The sequence below is a fragment of the Crocuta crocuta genome, unplaced genomic scaffold, assembly GCF_008692635.1.
Source record: "Crocuta crocuta isolate KB4526 unplaced genomic scaffold, BGI_CrCroc_1.0 scaffold127, whole genome shotgun sequence".
NCBI classification, from domain to species: domain Eukaryota; kingdom Metazoa; phylum Chordata; class Mammalia; order Carnivora; family Hyaenidae; genus Crocuta; species Crocuta crocuta.
In genome coordinates this window covers 13,257,174-13,276,556 of record NW_027532008.1, presented here as the reverse complement: position 1 = coordinate 13,276,556, position 19,383 = coordinate 13,257,174, and the positions used below count along the sequence as shown (strand labels likewise).

General features: G+C 41.6%; 2 long non-coding RNA genes across 2 annotated transcripts in view; one reads left to right on the top strand and one right to left on the bottom strand.

Moving 5' to 3' along the window:
* Positions 1 to 17,767, top strand: part of LOC144241184 (uncharacterized) — a 33,110-nt gene extending 15,343 nt beyond the window's left edge. The window contains exons 2-4 of the long non-coding RNA XR_013337983.1: positions 2,190 to 2,307; positions 4,132 to 4,235; positions 16,479 to 17,767. This is a non-coding gene — a long non-coding RNA (uncharacterized LOC144241184). The remainder of the gene's footprint in view (positions 1 to 2,189; positions 2,308 to 4,131; positions 4,236 to 16,478) is intronic.
* A 72-nt stretch (positions 17,768 to 17,839) lies between these two features.
* LOC144241186 (uncharacterized) overlaps positions 17,840 to 19,383 on the bottom strand; it is a 4,800-nt gene continuing 3,256 nt past the window's right edge. Inside the window, exon 2 of the long non-coding RNA XR_013337984.1 lies at positions 17,840 to 18,055. This is a non-coding gene — a long non-coding RNA (uncharacterized LOC144241186). The remainder of the gene's footprint in view (positions 18,056 to 19,383) is intronic.

Below are 19,383 nucleotides of genomic sequence, written 5' to 3'. Positions count from 1 at the left end.
CCTTTTTTGGTGAGAACATTTAAGTTCTACTCTCTTACCAAATTTCAATTCTATAATACAGCGCTACCGCCTGTAGTTAGCATGTTTTACGTTAGATCCTCAAACCTTCTTCAGTGGGATCTTAACTGGAAAGAGCACAGTGGTTATGAACATGGGCTCAGGGTCAGACAGACAAGGTTCAAATCCTGGTCTTGAGCAACTTAGACAACTTCCCTCAGTTTCCTGAGGAAGCCTCAGTTTCCTCCTTTATGAGTGTGCTGGGTGTGGGGAGAGGGTTGGGAGGGATAGAGCTGGTGTGGCGCTAGAGGAAGCAATGACAGCCCCTGCCGCTTGAGCTGTTTGGAGTAAATGCCATCATGCATAGAAGATGGTTCGTATAGGGCCTTGTCCTGAGGCCCCGGAGGACTTTCTCGGGAACTAATAGCTTATTAGTATTATTGTCATAGTGCCTGGAAGCCCCATTTTGGAGTCGCTGATGCACTGTCTTTTCACAGCTCCTAGGGACGTTGAATGGTGTCAGATCCTTTTAAATCTTAGGCTAGGGTCCCATCTGAGAAAGGAGAAGAAATCTTCTCCATGCTGCTAAATGGCCCTGTGCTGATAGGACTCAGAGCCTTAGCTAAGTACTTCTTCGTGTTTGTCAGTGTTAAAAATTATTATGGAGCCTGGGATACCGACTGCCAATTTAATACCTGTTCCCCCTTTGGAAAAAAGTTACTCCTGTTTTCAAAGTCGCTGTTTATAGATTAGAATTTTAAAAGTGAGGAATTTGTGTGCTAAATTTATTCACACTTTAGCTAATTAAAAACACCATAAAGCCATTTTCTGGGGCAGCGTTGGCATCCTTGTGTTTTGAAAGGCATTAACGTGTGCTTGGCGTCATTGTCAGGACGAAGCTGTGGCTCCAGCAGGGCCAGAGCGTTAGCGCTTCGGAAGGGTCGGCACTGGGAGCTTTGCAGTGTTTGAGGAAGGAGTCTCCGTCCCTGGGTGCCCCCTCCTGTGCATCTCGGCTTGAAACGGCCCACAGTTGCTCCTGGCTGTGGGATTTCTTTCTCTTGAAGCAGCCTCCTGATCCAAAAAAATAATTAAAAAAAAATGTTGAGAGTACACAAATGTGGATGATATTCTTGTCTTTGCACAGAACCTTCTTAGAAGCTGTAAGAGCTTCACTGTGGGGGAAATTAACTTCTTTAGGTTGGAGGTTGCTTTTTGCTTTACTTTGGTTTCTTTTGAAAATCCTTGAGAAGTGTTTCCCCTTGCAGCGAAATAGAAAACACCTAAGACTAGAGGACCCATCATTCTTAGTGGCGTTAGGATACGTACATCGGTTCTTCGGGGTATGTGGGTAATGGTCAATACAAACTTGGTTTTCCTTTAATTGAACGTTATTTTCAGAATAACAGCCATGTTTCACCAGTTGCCTCAGATCTCTGCTTTCTGTTCCCTTATATAATACATACCTAATAGTAATCTTATTAAGATTAAAGTGAATTTTGGTTAGTAATTATATAAAATTCTCCACTTCATGGAGACTGATAATTCTGGCAACTTTGCTAGTTAGGGTTTGACTTGATCGAGGTGGTAAATTACTGTTTTCTGGAAAGGTTGCATTTCCATTGAGGGCCCAGAAAAAGTTGTGTAGTGTTCTTGTCAGAATATTCAAGCCCCTGTTAAAGGGGGTGTTGCTGCTCGAACGATGAAAGCACAGGTGGGGGGGGGGTCTGGCCGGTTGGCAGGGCCTTCACAGTGTGTGCCAAAAGTATTTGTTTCAGTAGGAGGGTTGATTTCTATTTTTTAAGTGTTCTAAAATGCTGACAGTAGCCTTTGACTTGAAAGGAAGCTTAAGCCGTATTTTACTTCCAGATTCTGTGGGAGTGTAACACAGGATGGTGCCAGACATTTACATAGCTTGAAAATGACTACAGGTGGCTGAACAGAACAGATCAACGCAGACAGGCTTGAAGGTTGTGGTAGTTTCCTTTGGAGACTCCCAAACAACCGTGAAAGCAGCTCCTGAAATGCTCTGCATTGCATCTCGCATCTGCATCCTGCAGTCTGGGGCTGGCTGGCCGGCCTCAGCTTTCAGTTACATGTTTGCATATTTGCTTATTGGACCAGAAAAAAACCCCCAACAATGCCAACTGAGTTTGCTTCCCTCTGCTCTGATCCTTCTGTTCCTTGACTTGCAGAACGCCACCGAGCCTGTCGCAGCTGCTGAGAGCCTGGCTGAGGTACCTGAACATGTGCTTCGAGGACTTCCGGAGGAAGTGAGGCTTTTCCCATCTGCTGTTGACAAGACTCGGATTGGTGAGTACTAGGGTCCCAGGAGGGGGCGGGGAGGGGAAGGGAGCAGCCTGTGGGGAGCTCATCAGAAAAGCAACAGGTTTACACTTTGACTTAGAACATTGTGTGGTGGTTCTGCATTTTCTAGTTAGGACTCCAGGGTGGACGTAGATTATAAAACTGCACCAGAAATATCTACACGCCCACCGCCTCCCATCCTTCGTGACTCAGCCCGCGTGTTCCCTTGCACGTCTCCTCCTCAGGGCCCTTCGTCCTGCAGAGCGTGTTGCTCCCTCCTCTCCGGTTGCACCGGGACTTGAGTGTGATTGTGCCATTGTATTTGGTTTCATTCTTGTGTATTTTCACATGATCGTGTGTGCCTTCAGTCCTTACTTATCTCTGTGTCCCTAGTCTAGTACCTGATGCATCACGGGCCTCAGCAGGAACTTGAATGAATGACCTGAGTGTATCTGCATGTTTCTGGCAGGGATTTGTCACTGAATACAAACCAAGCTTTTGTGTATTTGGTTTTGCTTTTGTGCCCTAATCATTAGACAGAAGGCTAATAAGGAAGTAAGGCATAAAAATTTAGTCAAAGTACTTTTTTGGAGTAGATCATGTTCGTATCCCTTTTTTTTTTTTTTTAAAGATGTATTTTTGATATTCCAGGTTTTGTGTATATGTGTATGAATAGATTGTTAATAAATGCTTTTCCTAATTCTCACTGAAAAAAGTATTCAGTAAGTAACTGGAGCACTTCTATTGTATCATTCATGTGAAAGTGGTTGATTTTATAGCTCCCCTAATTGATTGTTAGCTCTGTTATCAAACTGGATTCAGGGACATATGGAAGATTGAAATCTGAACCTCCGAGCTGGATGGGACTGGCTCAGCCTCCACCTTCCTTCTGTGCCTGGGGAAACTGAGAGCAGAAGAGGGAGCTTGTTCAAAGGGATGTTGTCAGCGAGCGACCCCTCTGGGTGCTGGTTCCCTTGGCTCCACCGCCACCGTCCACCATCCTGCCCTCTTCCTTCTTCAGCTTGTCTGTTTGCCTATGGTTTGTGCAGAGAATAAGAAACAGCCCGGGAATACCACAGAGCAGCAGCAGTATAACTCTTGGCTGTTTGAAACTCTGAAGAATGAGTTGTCTTAGTAGCTAAGTTTTCAGGAGACCTAGCTGGAGAGGAAAGGGTGTTCCACGTTGAGCAAGCAAACTTCAGAAATGCTTATTCGTAAAACTGTATTTCTCAGCCTTTAGAAAAGCAGTTCATGTTCATTGGAGACAATTTCAAAGCTGCAGAAAAGGAGAAAGAGGAGTTTAAAATTATTGATAGTTTTGGGGCGCCTGGCCGGCTTAGTTGGCGGAGCATGTGGCTCTTGATCTCGGGGTCATGAGTTTGAGCCCCAGGTTGAGTGTAGAGATTACTTAAATCAATAAATAAATCTTAAAAACAAAAACATTTCTTTAAAAATTATAGTTTCACTCCTTAATCGTATTTTTTTCTCTTTAGTTGTTATTGTGCTGTTCCCTGAGTATTTGCGATTGTACCATCTGGGTAACTTTACATGTGACAAATGGAAACAAACAGATATAAAACATTCTTTCCTACTTCTGAAACAGTGTAGGTTCTTTACAGGCTCTTTGGGAAACACAGAAGAACACAAAGAAGAAAAATAAAAATCCTCCCTGGAAGACTTGATTTCATTTAATTTCACTTGCTCTCCATGGATTTCACATTATCTTGCTTGTAGACTGGCTAGCTTTTTAACTGTTTTGTGAAACAATTGAGTTTAATGCTTTGATTTTTAACCACAATACTTTATAAAAATATTGGTTTTATTTTCTAGGTGTCTGGGCCACTAAACCAATTTTAAAAGGCAAAAAGTTTGGGCCATTTGTTGGAGATAAGAAAAAAAGATCTCAGGTTAAGAATAATGTGTACATGTGGGAGGTAAGAAAGAATTCTGATTCTTTGTTTATCATTCTCTCAAGATTTGACATGTGAAATTAACATTGTCCTCTTACTATGTTCTTTAAAATCAAGAATATTTTTATTAAAGAGAAAATGAATTTCTCTGGATATAGACCACTGTTTACATTTGTATTTTGAAGCAGCTTGTGCGTCCTCAATATTGAATATCAAATCCACTTTTTATATTGCCTTATTCAGGGTGTTTTGCTTTACAGCCAAGACTTTGGTCTGTGCCTTTTTGCAGGCTTCCAGATAGATGTCATAAAAGACACTCTGAGGTGGCCACAAATAAGACACTGTTAGGGTCTTCTCTGTGTTTTAGAAAATAATCTCTGTGTTGCTGGAATATTCAGAATTAGATATATTTAGCACATGGCACATTATTTATAGAGTGCTTTGGACTTCTCAGGAGGCTTTAATTTTGTGCATTTCCTCTTCTCGCTATGATCCTGGAAGACAGGGTTAGGGCATTAGCACATTCCTTACAGAGGTGAAGCAGTCAGGAACAGAGGTGAATTGGTCCTCCCTGCGGGGACCCGTGTCGAGAGCAGTGTTGATGCAGAGCTAGGACCCATGTCCCCTCCTGACAGTGAGGCATTTAAAAATGTTTTATGGGATTGCCTGGCTTCAGATCCTACCTTTATTTTAGCTGTGTGACTCTGGGTGTAGGGTACTTCACCTCTGGGCCCTAAAATCCTCAATTTAAAAATGGGGACAAAAAAAAAATCCCTCGTTAAGATAGCTGTGAAGGTAAATAGGTTGTTACTATTTCCTGGAGCATTGCATGCAGATTCATCACTTATGTGGAATTTTGTTCAGATCAGGTGCTCTGGGGAAGCTCTCATGTTCTGATAGGATCTCAGTGGTGTGACTCCTTTTCAAAACAAGTGAAGTTTTTCCTATCAGATTGTCTGAAATTGACTCACATCTGTTTCACACGTAAACATACACAGGCCTAAAAGTAAAATATGCCTAGGAAATGCCTGGATACTTTACATCAAGAAGTTCTGTGACGTTTGTACATCTGAGGTATGCTGCTGTTGTTCTCAGTGTTCAGAGCAGTGTTTCTTACCGTGCAGATTCCTATGGTTTCTTCCAGTAATTTTGAGTTTTGTGTTTGTTGTGAATCCTTTATAATAAATCTGATGACAGTTAACCCAAAGGACCTTAGGAAGTGAGGAGTTAGCATCCGAATAATTGTATTATGCTATTTCACTACTTTTGAAGTAAAAGGGCACTTATAATTTGTAGAACAACTGTCCAGCCAAAAAGTGATATTAATTACTCAAGATAATGCCTGTATGATTAAAAATGTCTGGACCACAAAATGATGCCCCCACATAAATTGCATTTTTAAGTTTTGAAATTTCCCAAGGGAAACTTAACAAAGATGCTCTACCAGGTCAACACTAATCTTAGTGAGGATAATGTCTGGAAACCAGGAGGTGTGTTCTCCAAGTTCTGTGTGTGTGATGCTAAGCTTGAACAAATATCATTAATATTATACCTAAGTTTAATGTACCTTACTTACCCACTTTAACTCTTTGTTATTGTTGGGCATAGTATATAAATTATTAATAGTGTCTTTTGTAAATTAAACTTCATTTGTATTGAAATTCAAACATAGTATGAGTTGATAGTAGCTTGGTGAATATCGTAATTTGGAGCCATGATATATTAGGGATTTGATTTCTACCTAGAAACATGTTAAGATCGCATTGTTAGCTTAGGGTACTTCTACTTGTATACCACCGCAGTTTGCGAGTCTTCTGACATTGCCAGTTCTTGTTAAATTTAAAGCTTTAGTTCTTGTCAAGGCTGGCTTTTCCTTGGAATGAAAAACACCTAGATGTCATTCAGGTAGTTCCGACCACAAGGTATGTATTCCGTACAGAAACCTGTAAGCCCTTGCTTGCTCTGTTAAAATAAAGGTAGATGTATGTGACATGTATCTGTACAGGTATGCACTGGGCAAAATGCAGGAGGCAGCAGTTATGATGTCCGTGTTTCTTGTAAAGAAAGTAAAACCAAGTAACATTGAGTATATTCCCAGTGATTTCTTCCGTCCTCCGTCTGATCCTCAGCCTTGCATCAGAATGCCTCTACCTCCTATTCAAGTAACAGAAACTGCTTATCGTTAAAATCTCATCTTGGCATTTGTTCTTCCATTAAAGCCCCTTAAGACCTGCTTATCTTTTAGCAGACTGGTCTTTTACCCCAGCTAGAACTCCATTTTAAAGCTAATCTGAGTGTTAAATTGCTTTTCTTGAGCCCTTGATTGTCTCACAGAGTCTTAAGTCCCCTAAGCTTTCACTGAAAACATTCTATTAAATCAGAAACAACAGGAGAGAAACAAAGCGTCCTCAGGGTGAATGCAGCAGAGTCCGTTTCTCCTAAGGGGAGAGCGCGGTTGAGCCGTTTCTTGGGGGGAGCTGCTTGCTGGCCAGCTGAGGTGCTGGACTTGGTGTGATACTCACGTGACTGCCCCCCACAGGCCGTTCTGCCGTGTTCTAAAGCCCGGCTTCTGACAAAAGCCTTTCAGATTCACTTCCATGAGTCTCAGGTAGCTTCTGTTGAACTTGTGAGTCGTTTGTATATGAGTTGTCTTCATACTTTTTTTCCCTAGGCTTTATTTTTTAAAGCAGTTTTAGGTTCAGAGCAAAGTGAGCGGAAAGTAACAAGAGCGTTCCTGTGTACCCCCAGCCCCTTGCCCCCATCACACCAGAGTGGTGCATTTATTAGACGTTCAGAGAGCCTGCACGGATGGCACATCACTGCCACTTAAAGTTCATAGTTTTCATTAAGGTTCATTCTTGGTGTACATGCCGATCAGTCTTTTTTAAATTATAAAAGTAATACATGCTCATTGTAAAGTAATGTAAACATTACAGAACACTATAAACAAGAAAGTAAAAACCATCTGTGAATATTTTGGTGAACGTTCTAAGCCTGCGCTTCTCTGCCTGGTTTTCTTCTGTCTCTCTCACACGGCTGCGTAGACAAATGCCATATATAGATGCTTCATGCAACTGAGATCAAAGCGCGCGTGCAATTTGTGACGTGTTTTTCTCTTTCGATATGCTTTGGATGTGCCCATGTCGAACGGTTTCATCTGCATATTCTTATGGCCACCTAGAATTCCATTGTATCCTTCCACTGTTCAACCAGTTGTACCTTTAAGTAGTTTTAATCTTTTCATGATATTAACAACTCTTCTGAGTATGAAACTCACTGTGTATACATGTATGCTGGCTTGTCTGGCTATCTTTTTCAGATAAATTCCTAGAAGTATAAATGTTAAGTCAGAAGTTATTTACATCTTAATCTCTGGTGAATTTTGCTAATCCAGAAGGATTGCACGAATTTGCAAAACCACCAAAAGTACACTTTTTTCTAGCTTTTTAAAATCCAATATTGTTAATCTCTTTCAGGGTCCCCTCCCCTGCCCCATTCTTATGAATGAAAACTGGATAGTTCACTACTTCTATTTGCATGCTATTCATTTAGGCAAACAACTTTTGAATTGGGGATTGTGGGAAGACGTAGAATTGTGTTTCAACTAAAATTGATGAATTACTGCTCTATAACGAGAAGACTTTAATTATTTGAAGGAGTGAAAAACCTTTTATTGGTCAGCACTGTTAGTATTAGACATTAGCAAGTGCATTCCCTAGTGTTTGCTAGCTCAACACTTACTTTTTTTTCTTTGATCTTTATTTATTTTGAGAGAGAGAGAGAGAGAGGGAGAGAGAGGGAGAAAGTGTGCATACGTGTGTGTTCACAGGGGAGAGGCAGAGAGCGATCCCAGGCAGGCTCTGAACCTATAGCACAGAACCTGTCTCGGGACTCCATCTCAGTAACCTTTGGATCATGACCTGAGACGAAATCAAGAGTCAGAAGCTTAACTGACTGAACTACCCAGGCACTCCCTAGCTCAACACATCCAATTTCAGATTATTTCTAAGATTAAAATGGAGGCAAGAAGAAAAAGGAGAGCAGAGAAGTCAGCCCCCTGATCCTGGAGAACCTTTTTCTAGAAAGTACTACCTAGCTCTTCTTTCTATCTTCTAAACTTGCACCAGAGTAGCGCCAGAGGAAAAGACCTGTGTCACTTGGAAGTGCAGACTGCCGCCTGTTCTTTACAGTCCCACAGCCAAGAGTGCTTTTTACATTTTTAAGTGGTTTAAACCAAAAATCAAATGTTTCGTGACACATAAAAATCATATGAAATTCAGATGTCCGCTCATGAATTAAGTTTTATTAGAACATAGCTGGGCTCATTTGTTTGCATGTTATCGATGGCTGCTTTGGCCCTATGGTGGCAGAGTTGAGTAGTTTTAACAGAGACCGTGCAGCCGGCAAAGCTGAAAATCTTTATAGCGCGCAGTTCTTTACAGAAAAAGTTAGTTGAGCCCTGGTCTCAGTGTGTGGAAAGGAGAAGCAGTGGGGGCGAGTGTGGTGATAGTTGGTGTCTTAGGTTTACTGTGAAGCTCTGTGGTTGATGGCAGTGAAAAGATTTTGAGCTTGGTACTTAAAAGTGGAATAGCTATAGAGTTGGTGGTCATAGAAGCTTCTAGGCCAGTCATACTCTTTTCTGAGGAACTTCAGGTCAGATGAGGGCATCGAAATACAGAGAAATGATCTTCCCAAATAAGTTAACTTGTACTCAGATGGGCAACTTGGTCTGGTGTTAAAAAAAAAAATCTCTCTGGGAGTGTATTTATTCTGTTATTTAGCTCCGATTTGTTAAGCTTTTAGCGTGTGCTTTTACCAGTGCCCTAAGTTCTCGAGCACTAGTTTGGCATATACACGGTATCGCATAGATTACTGGTGATACCCCATGGGGATTTTTGTTTGTGGAATAATAGGATACCGGAAATGCCCTAAGTCTTTCGATAGGTGAGAAATCTGTGTGAGGTGGCTTGCTTGATGTCTTCAAGCTGTCAGTCCTGGAGTCTGGCTTTGAGTCCAAGCTTCTTGGTTGCCTGTTCTGTGTGCCCTTCTTACTAGCAGAACCTAGAGAGTCTTACTCTTTTTTTATGTTGTGGGCCCTTTTGAAAATTTCCACAGAAAATGTACAAAATTTTGCATATGATTTATAGGGTTATATGGAATCCTTAAACATCCATAGTCCAGAGTTAGAATTTCTAATTTATTTATTTGTTTTTAAGAAGATGTTTATTTTGAGAGAAAGAGACCATGCATGTGAACACGAGTGGGGGAGGGGCAGAGAGCGAGAGGGAGACAGAATCTGAACAGGCTCCACAGAGCCCAATGTGGGGCTTGAACTCAGAAACTATGAGATCATGACCTGAGCTGAAGTCGGAGGCTTAACCAATTGAGCCACCCAGAAGCCCCCAAGGGTTAGAATTTCTAACTTAAGAATCAAGTACATTATTTCATCCATCCATTGGTTGTTGATTGGGGGACCTACCTCAAACCTGTCAACATTTACAGAGTATATGTTGTTGGGAGATTTTCCAGATACATCTGTGTAGTTGTAGGTATGAAACTTAGAGTAATTCCAGAAAAGAGGGTCAGGGGGTTGGTCAGTGCTGTGTTTGGTAATGATGGCTGTGGTACTGTTCTTTGCTGGCTTGAGAGGCCTACTGTTTAAAAAGTTTTTAAAATATTTTTTATTTATTTCTGAGAGAGAGACACACAACATGAAGAGGGGAGGTTCAGAGAGAGAGGGTGACAGAGAATCTGAAGCAGGCTCCCGGCTCTGAGCTAGCTGTCAGCACAGAGCCTGATGTGGGGCTTGAACCCATGAACTGTGAGATCATGACCTGAGCCAAAGTCGGACGCTTAACCGACTGAGCCACCCAGGTGCCCCAAGAGGCCCACTGTCTAGATTTTAAATTTATATTTTGGGATCGCCTACAAGTTTGCTTATTGTAATAAAATGTAACACCTATGAGATTTCATTTTATTTCTCTTATTCTAGAATCTTCAGAATATTTCAGATACAGTGATGCATTTGAATAGCTCTAAAAAGGAGACTTTGGTTTTCTAAAGCAGTCTGAGGGTGAAGTGGTTGGTACTAAAGATCCATCTTTGTAGTTTCCAGAAAGTTTTATGGTCCTTAACAAACCCTCCAAGTACTTAATTTTGTAACTCAAGAACGACTAGAATGTGAATATAGCAAGAAGGTTTGGTATTTTCTAGGTAGTAGTGTTAATAAAATTCTTTATAATTTATGGAGATCTAGCATGAAATGTTTTCATTGAAATGCTCCCACACCAGATGAGGCTATGCTTTTCTTCTTTATCCTCACTTTTAAGTAAGAGTCCAACTCTTAACCGATTGAGCCACCCAGGTGCCACCTATTGTTTACTTATGGAACACACGGGAGGTAAATGCTCTGCAAGTCGGGCTTGTAGAGGCACCAGCCTCCTGTCTCTCCTTTACTCCTTTTTGTCCGTGTCCACAAGTGAAATCGATATTGTCCATCTCCCAGGAACAGGCGGGAAAAGTGGGAAGCGGTGTATGGATAATGTTGGAAATTCAATAAGCTAGATCCCCAGAGGGATAGAGATGGGAAGGAGCCTCGGGGGCATGGACCTCCCAGAGAGGTTCTGCCCCACCATCAGTAAGGTGTCAGAGCTTTTTGAAGAGCAAGTCCAGAGAACAGGCAGCAGAATGGCTGTATCACTGTAGACTCTAATTTCGGTGGTGGTGGGCGGGTTGTTTGGATGATTGAAAGATGGATGTCAGCATGAGAGTTGACTCAGTGTGAGGAAGCCTCTTTAGTGCTCTGTCCTAATTCCCGGGAGTGATTTGTGTCAGAGTAAGTCTGTCACTGTAAGTTGAGAGCGGTAAGGACCTCATAGACAAACAGTTGAGGATTCAAATGATGTATGTTTACATTAATTGAATGAGAGGTTTTTAAAATTTACAAATTTGAATGAACACACATAGTATGTAACAAATGATAAGGACGGATCTAAGTGAAAACCCTCACCCCCAACCCGTGAGGTAAGTATGTTTTATCAGTTTGGTTCGTTCTTTGCGAAACATCCTCCATTCATCAGGAGGCTTTAACTTTAATGCATTTTTAAATTGCAGTGTGTACTAGATTTTGAATTTAGGTTGTTTTATGGTTATTTAAAAATGATTGGATTAAGTTGAATGGCAATTGGGTGGTATGAAAATTATGTTTTGTTTGACAAAGAGATAGTACCCATTCTGTGTTCAGTGGTACAGGCAGAAGGGAGGTCAGGCTTGGATGACTGAGGGACGGTCCAGGATGGGAAGAGAGGTTTGGGGAAAATTGAAATGGAAGCATAACTGAGGGGAACTGGGTTTGAATCCTGGCTCAGACTTTTAGTGACTTTAGAATTCTCGTAAAATTAGCAACCTTCCCCAGTGTCTTGATTTAAAAGGGCTTACTGATATTTCGTAGGGTTCTTGTAAAAGTTAAATAAAATCCCTCACTAAGCATCTAGCTCAGGGCTTGGTGTGGAGATGCTTCTCTGCCTTGAGCTCTTTTTCTCCAAGGAATTTCCATTTGAAAGTTAACTTGTAAAAACTGTTTTGTATATACACAGTCAGGTGTCCTTGCCTTGTTAAAAGGGGCTTCTGTATAGGTTGGACCAGGAATTGGTTGTGTGACAATATTTCTCTCTGGGATCAAGTCAGCCGAATATTTTTTGGTCATTATAAAGAGTTGGAAATTGATTGATTGCATATCATTTATTGAGCTTGAGCTAGAGTGGAAGTTTGACCTGCCTTTTGCATTCTCTTTGTGTGAAAGAAGGGATTCTAGTCCGTTCTCTACTACCATAGGCTAGCGGTGCTGCAGCACCTTTGTGGTCTATCTAGTCTTGGCGGTTAACATGAAGCAGCGAGCTGTCACATCTTAACATGTGGGTTTTGTGTATCAGTCACGGAAATTGGAAGCCAAGGTTTGACCAATGAAAGTGGCAACTGTATAAAAACACATTTTCATCCCAGTTCCGAATTATAAGGTTAGCCTCTCAATAAAAATGAGACAGCTGCATACTTAAAACTGGGTGTGCGATGACGATGGTGACGGCAGGAGGAAGGAGGAGCATCGGGGGCCTCTGATTCCTTCCGTCCAACCTGCGTTTTCGTGCTGGAGACGAATGTGCTCTCCCCACCCATGTCCCTTTTTTTACTCTGAGATCATACTAAGTCAGTGGAGGAAAGGTGGAAAATTCAGATAGAGGAAAGAAAATAAAAATTATGGATAATCCCACTTTTCAGAGAAAACCATTATTAACAGTTTCATGTATTTAGTGTCCGGTCATTTTTCTCCTCATGTATTCATATGTTGAAAACAAACTGGTTATCATTTTAAGCCAGACTTTAACTAGCTTTATTCAATCATCAGTAGTATTGTGTCTGTCCTTTACAACAATAAAAATAGTCCCCCAGCTTGTGGTTATCTTTGTTTTCTTCCAATTGTGGAAATAACGTGTGTGCATTGGAAAAGTTCTTAAGGGATATAGAAATATCTAACAAAAGATTCCGCATAAACTAACAGTTTCTATAAAAGTACTTTTTAATGTCTGTTTAGTATTCTGCTCTGTGCATGGATTATCATACTGAGATAATCCGGAGTGGTTTTCACATAGCAATTAATTGTAAACCGTCTGTAATAAACTGCACCGTTTGCAACATTTTTGTACATACATCTTGGTACTGCCGCCAGTTATCTCATGAGAATAAATTCCTACAAATGTGTATGCTTGCTGGGGTGTGTGTACATTTTAAAGCTTTAAAAAACCCTTTTTTTTCTCATGGACCGCTAATAAATTCCATCCAAAAAACGATACCAATTTATTCTCTGATCAGCATTGTTTGGGGGAATGTCTGCTTTCTAGTCCTGTGGGGTTTTTTTTTCTCTTAAAAATTTCTTTTTACCAGTTAGATAGGTAAAAGTGATCTAGTTTGAAGTTATCTTATGATTATTAGGTAAATTTAATTTCTTTCATGATATTTTGGTTAAGTGTATTCCTTTATGAATTATTTTTGCACATTAAAGAAATTGAAGTGTTCTTCTTCTTCTTTGAAAATACATGTTTCAGTTTAAGTAGGACTTAGCAGAGGTTTCCTCCATTTTGAAACAAAGTGAAATAAAGAATTCACTCAAGTGGGCCACCTTGCGCTTCTCAGAGGTCAGTGTTGACCAGGAAGTCAGGGGGTTCAGGTGCAGCTCGTGGTGTCATCCTCAAGTTGGTGGGTCGACTCGGGGTCTCTCCCCAGCTGCCTGCTTGGTCTGTGTGGGGTTTCCAGCACCGTCTCCGTCTGCCCTGTTGCTTCCTGGAGCTGTGTCAGAATGTCGGGCGCGGAGTGAGTAGGGCTCTGCTGGCCTCTGTGATGACAAAGCAATGCTTTTGATCCCGAAATTCGTAAAAAGTAACTAACTACTATGGAGTGGCAGTGTTCAAGTAGCAGCTACTGCCGTTTCCTTTAATTCATCATGCTGGCAAGCATGACGGACATCCCTCAAACATTTTAAAATAAAGCCGCTTCTGTTATTCTGGTGTGTAAAACATAACTTTGAAATTTGCATCGTGATGCTTTTGTAACATACCATTTGGGGCTTCCCTTTCTCTTTGTTTAGAGGGAGAGGAGTGTATGGCGCGCGTGGGTGGCTCAGTTGGTTAAGCGTCCGACTTGATTTCGGCTCAGGTCATGATCTTACGGTTCGTGAGTTCAAGTCCCACAACGGGCCCTGCACTGACAGCGTGGAGCCTGAGTGGGATTTTCTGTCTTCCCCCCACTCTCAAAAATAAATATTAAAGAAAAAAAAAGGGAAAGGATTGTGCATGCATGCATACTTGTACTACGCGCTGAGGGTATATGAGAGTGACTTTGAAAAGGGGTCTGTCGCAACAGGGATAGCTTTTGTTTATTTATTTTTTTAATAATTTATTGTCAAGTTGGTTTCCATATGACACCCAGTGCTCATCCCCGCAAGTGCCCTCCTCCATGCCCATCACCCCCCTTCCCCTCCTCCCCACCCCCATCAGTCCTCAGTTTGTTCTCGGCATTCAAGAGTCTCTCATGGTTTGCTTCCCTCCCTCTCCCCCACTATTTTTCCCCTTCTTCTCCCCCACGGTCCTCCGTTAAGTTCCTCCTAATCCTCCTATACGTGCAAACATATGGTATCTGTCCTTCTCTGCCTGACTTATTTCACTAAGCATAACGCCCTCAGGGTCCATCCATGTTGCTACACATGGCCAGATTTCATTCTTTCTCATTGCCATGTAGTATTCCATCGTATAGATGAACCACATCTTTTTGATCTATTCGTCCATTTCCATGTGTTGTCTACTGTTGAGAGTGCTGCTATGAACATTGGGGTACATGTGCCCCTATGCATCAGCAATGCTGTATCCTTTGGGTAAATTCCTAGCAGTGGGATAGCTTTTGTTTAGAGTGGTGCAGATAAGGGGTTTCAGTAAACAGACAATTTTTGAATAAACTCAAAGGGACTACTTCTAGGACAGTGAAAATACTCTCCTTGGCTGGTACCTGACACATAGTAGACGCTCATTACATGATGGCTCTTTAATACATTAATGTGTAACAACATCCTACATATATTCCATAGTTACTTATTGAGGGCCTGCTCAGTGCAGGTACCAGTCAAGATATTGGACGCACTGCGGTGAAAGAAAAGGCTAACATGTCTTCTCTTCATGGAGCTAATACTCTGGTGTGGCGATGCAGCCACCAAATAACATAAGTACCTAAGTAGATGATCTCATACTTTACAAGAACATAAGTGCCATGGAGAAAAATAAATTCGGGGGATGACCAGAGGATGATGGGAAGAGAAGGATTTGTAGTTTTTAACCAGGCTGGTCAAAGAAGGTGCTGATAAGTATGGTAGAGGTCAGGCAGATTTTTTTTTGTTTGTTTTTAAATTCAGTGGGTGACTTTGGGAAAGTTCAGTTAACTTTTGATTCTCAACTTCCACATGTTAAAAAAAAAGAGAGCTAATAATCAGTCTTCTACATAGGGCTAAGTGAGATAATACAGAAAGCATATAGCGCTATGCCTAACCTCTAACTCCTAACAGGAAAGAAGTATGGTTAGTACCCAGTGAGGTTGGACGCTGCCCCCTGCCAGACACAGGCTTGGCGATGCGCGTATTGTCAGAAGAGCTGACAGTGGAGAGTGAGAGTTTTGTTCTAGCGGTAGAGTATGTAATGTGGGTGGGAGAGAAAGGAAGAAATGAGTGTGTGTGTGGGGGGGTCCTGGCTTTGTATATGTAGGGAAGAAATAGAAGCATCGAGATTCTTTCCTTTCTTTTCTAAAGAGAAAGTAAAAGACTCATTTCTTTTGCTTTATTTTTGACAGGTCTATCACCAGTTGATCCTGCAGTTCTAGTTCAGGGCCTAATCAAGTATTTTACAGTCTAGTTTGGGGAAAGTAAATTGTGTGTGTGTGTGTGTGTTTACAAAGATAAAAGTTAAAAATAGTTGCTAAATAGATTTTCTTTAAAATGAAGGAATGAGAAGCGTTGGAAATGTGGCAGAGGTAGATGGGGTGGGGACATTGACCGAGAGTGGATGATCAGGGAAAGTTTCTTGCAAGAGTAAGTTTAATCTGAGTCCTGAAAGAGTGCTTGGGTTTCCGGTCTCGGAAGAACACTGATATTTCCCGAAGTATGTTCCAGGACACCTTTGTCATGACAGGTGCTTAGTTAAGGTTTGAGGGGTTACTGGGTGTGCTGTGGCATCGTATGCCATCATGAAGTGCTTTACCAGCATTGCAGGAAAGGGACCCACCCAGCGGTGTAGTCTGACAGGACTGGGCCCCCGCACCTGACTTGCCCAACAGCCCGGAACCCTCAGGGGACTTGGGTGCAGTGGGGCACTGCTGGAAATTCACTCTTCTTCTCAAGTTCATTTAGAGGCTGGAAGTGTCGCTTGTCTTTGTGTGCATACAGTATTTGCGGAGCATTTAGAGATCATCAAGCACGGTTACTGTCATTGTTTAGGTTTAGGAGAAAAAAAATGACTCAAGCCCAGATAGAAAAATGACTAATGAGGATTATCAGTTTTGGATCTCTGTTTTTATCTTTCATTTTTCTTTTCTCTGTTGCTGATTCAGTTTCTGTGAAATGTTCTGTAGAGTACTTGCATATAATGAAAAAGGACTGTCTTAAAAGTTGAAACTGGAAACACTAAAGACATTTCTATTTTAACAAAGGTGTTTACCTCCCCCCCCACCCCCACTCAGGTATATTATCCAAATTTGGGATGGATGTGCATTGATGCCACCGATCCAGAGAAGGGAAACTGGCTGCGATATGTGAATTGGGCTTGCTCAGGAGAAGAGCAAAATTTATTTCCGCTGGAAATCAACAGGGCCATTTACTATAAAACTTTAAAGGTAAGAGTGTCAAAGCTGGTCTTTTCTTAGTTCCTCTGCCTGCATTTCCACAAATGCTGTCCTCGGTTGGGACTGACAGTGATGACTTCGCCGACCTTGAAAGGATTATATTTGAAAGTGGTTCATCAACACATTGAAAGGTCTTTGTTTTAAATATACAGTTGCCACCGCTTTGTGTGCACTAAAGACTGCGTTAAGTAGTGACACACCGCGACCTCACAGATGCCCATGAGTGAGGTGCGTGGCAGGCCCTTCTCCTACGGCACAGAGGCGTCATGAACAGTCTGACCGGCAGGTTTGTCAACTGTAAGAAACTGTCACTAGTTGTGGTGGTTCTGTGCTACCTGAAAATGTGTCCTCCGTCTTCGGGATAAGGTAGCCTTGGATTAGCTTTTCTTTGATTCAGAAGGGAAATTAAATAGAACCAGTTTCTTCTTTCTGCCAATTTTAAATTTAGAGACGTTAACTGTTGAGATGAAAAGAAGAGGCAAGTCATTTCTCAGAGTTGGTGGTGAGGTCCCAGGTTACTGAGTACGTTCAGGGGACTGAGTACATTGGAAAGCACTGAGTGTTGTCGCATTTCTGCAGCAGGTGAGCGAGTCCGTGTCTTTGTCCCTGTTTCGTGTTCTCTGGGAAGGCGAATCTGCACCGATTGTGCATGGAAATGTTCTCTGAAGTGGAGTCTTGAGGCTCTAAAGATAGATGATTGTTGCTTTTTGGAATACGTCCGTTTACTAAAATTGCTGTAATTCAGATTTATGTTTATTCACTTCCATTTCAAAATGTCACAGAGTGGGGGACATTCCGTGAAAACATTATCTCCATGGAGTTGAAATCTCTTGAAGAACACACATTGAAGGCAGTGGTCAGCTTTGCCGCATGCTGAATTTTGCCTGTGTCGGGGCACTAGAACTTTTGGAAGTTTCATTAGCACAGAGCTGTTTAATTTTCCTTTGCTGTGTTTTTCCTGTCATCTGTAGCCAGTTGTATTGCCCTTTATGTACTTCAGATTTACCCGTGTCCTTGTTTCAAATCCCTGCAGGAAATATTATTTTGTGGTATCTTCTCATTTAACATGTGTACAACCTTCGTTCTCATTTTCTTTCTGCTGGATTGTAATAGCATGATTTCCTGGTAGGTACTACTATATGGTTTTATTACACTGCAGTTTGAAATTGGATTGAAAATTTGATTCAAGAATTCATCCATTGTTTCTCAGATTTATTTAAGGTGAGCATTACATCTGGTTAAATCGGGGAGGCCGAATCCTGGAGGAGATGAAGGTACCGATGGGGGGATGAATTGGAGAGGATCAAGGGAGTAGAAATGAGGTTCCAAGGGAGACCAAGCCCACGGTGAGACTCACACACTGCTGTTTCTTTGTAAGACTTCCGGTTAAAATGTGTTCATCTCTGGTAGCAAATCTGAGAAAGAGAAGCAAGAGAGAATAGTGTTTGGGAGAGTGAACTCTGAAGGCAGTCTGCTGGATTAAATATGGGCTTGCTGTGTGACCCAGGGCAAGTCATTGGGACTTCACCTGGCTGTGTAACCATAGGCAAGTCACCTTTCTGTGCCTTAGTCCCCTTGTTTGTAAGATACTGATAATTATAGTTTTGACCTCATGATGTTAATCACGATTACATAGGTTATTAGAGGTAGAGCTCGAGCGCCTGGCAAGTGCTAAGTGCTAGCTGTTATTTTCGGTGAAGTGGTAGAATGCCATGATTAGCAGTGGGGACTCTGGACCAGATTGGCTTGTGAGTGAATTTTGGCTTCCGGATGTGTGACCATGACAAATTACTTAAACTCTTTGAGTTTTCTTATCTGTAAAAATGGAGTCAATAGCACAATTAATACGTCCTGGTGTTGTGAAGGTGAAATAAGCCACTGTAAGCGAGGTTCTGTGAGCAGTTCCTGGCCCAACCTGAGTACTCCCAAGTGTGCCGCTGCTACTATTCTTACCTGTCTTTGTCTGAAGTAACATAGTTCTGTCTTTGCAGACTTCCCCCAGTCCTGACCTTTGATGTTTGCTCACGTAAGCACAAGACCTTTCAGATTCCTTACCAGTGATTATCTAACTATAATCTTCTAGTTAAAACTTTCTGTGGGTTAGGTTTTGTAAATAAATTACATGTGATATTCTTCTGGGTCAGGTATAGCCTCCTCAACTATCACCTAGATAATTAGGAAATCTCAACCCTGCTTTTGTTTGTAGTATGATTAAAAACTATTTTAAATTCCTGAAAGTTAGTTGTTAGCCTGCCATCCATTCTTTCGTCTCTTCCTTAGTTCGATCACCATGTGTATCAGGTGTTGTTCTGTGTTAGTGAACAGAACACACAAAGTCCCTGGTCTCCTGGAATTTCAGTTGATGGCAGAGGAGGTGGGTAATAAACAATGAGTAAAATGACAATTTTGTAAAATTATAGTTTTATATATATATAAAACCGTAATTATATATATTTATATAGACATTTATGTATTATATATTATATATATATAAATATATATATATATATATAAACACCCCCTGGTGGGTCACAGAAGACTAGACATGTGAAGCCCCTCTCTCCCACCCCCTACCACAGGAAGGAGTTAGTCACACAAAGATCTCTGCAGGAAGGACAACAGCCGAGGAAGAGGGGCCCCGGTAGAAGCAAAGGCCTTGAAGTAGGAATAAGGTAGATTTTTTTTTTTTTTAAAGGAATAGGACAAAGGCCAGGGTGGCTAGAGGGAGGGGAGGAATGGTAGA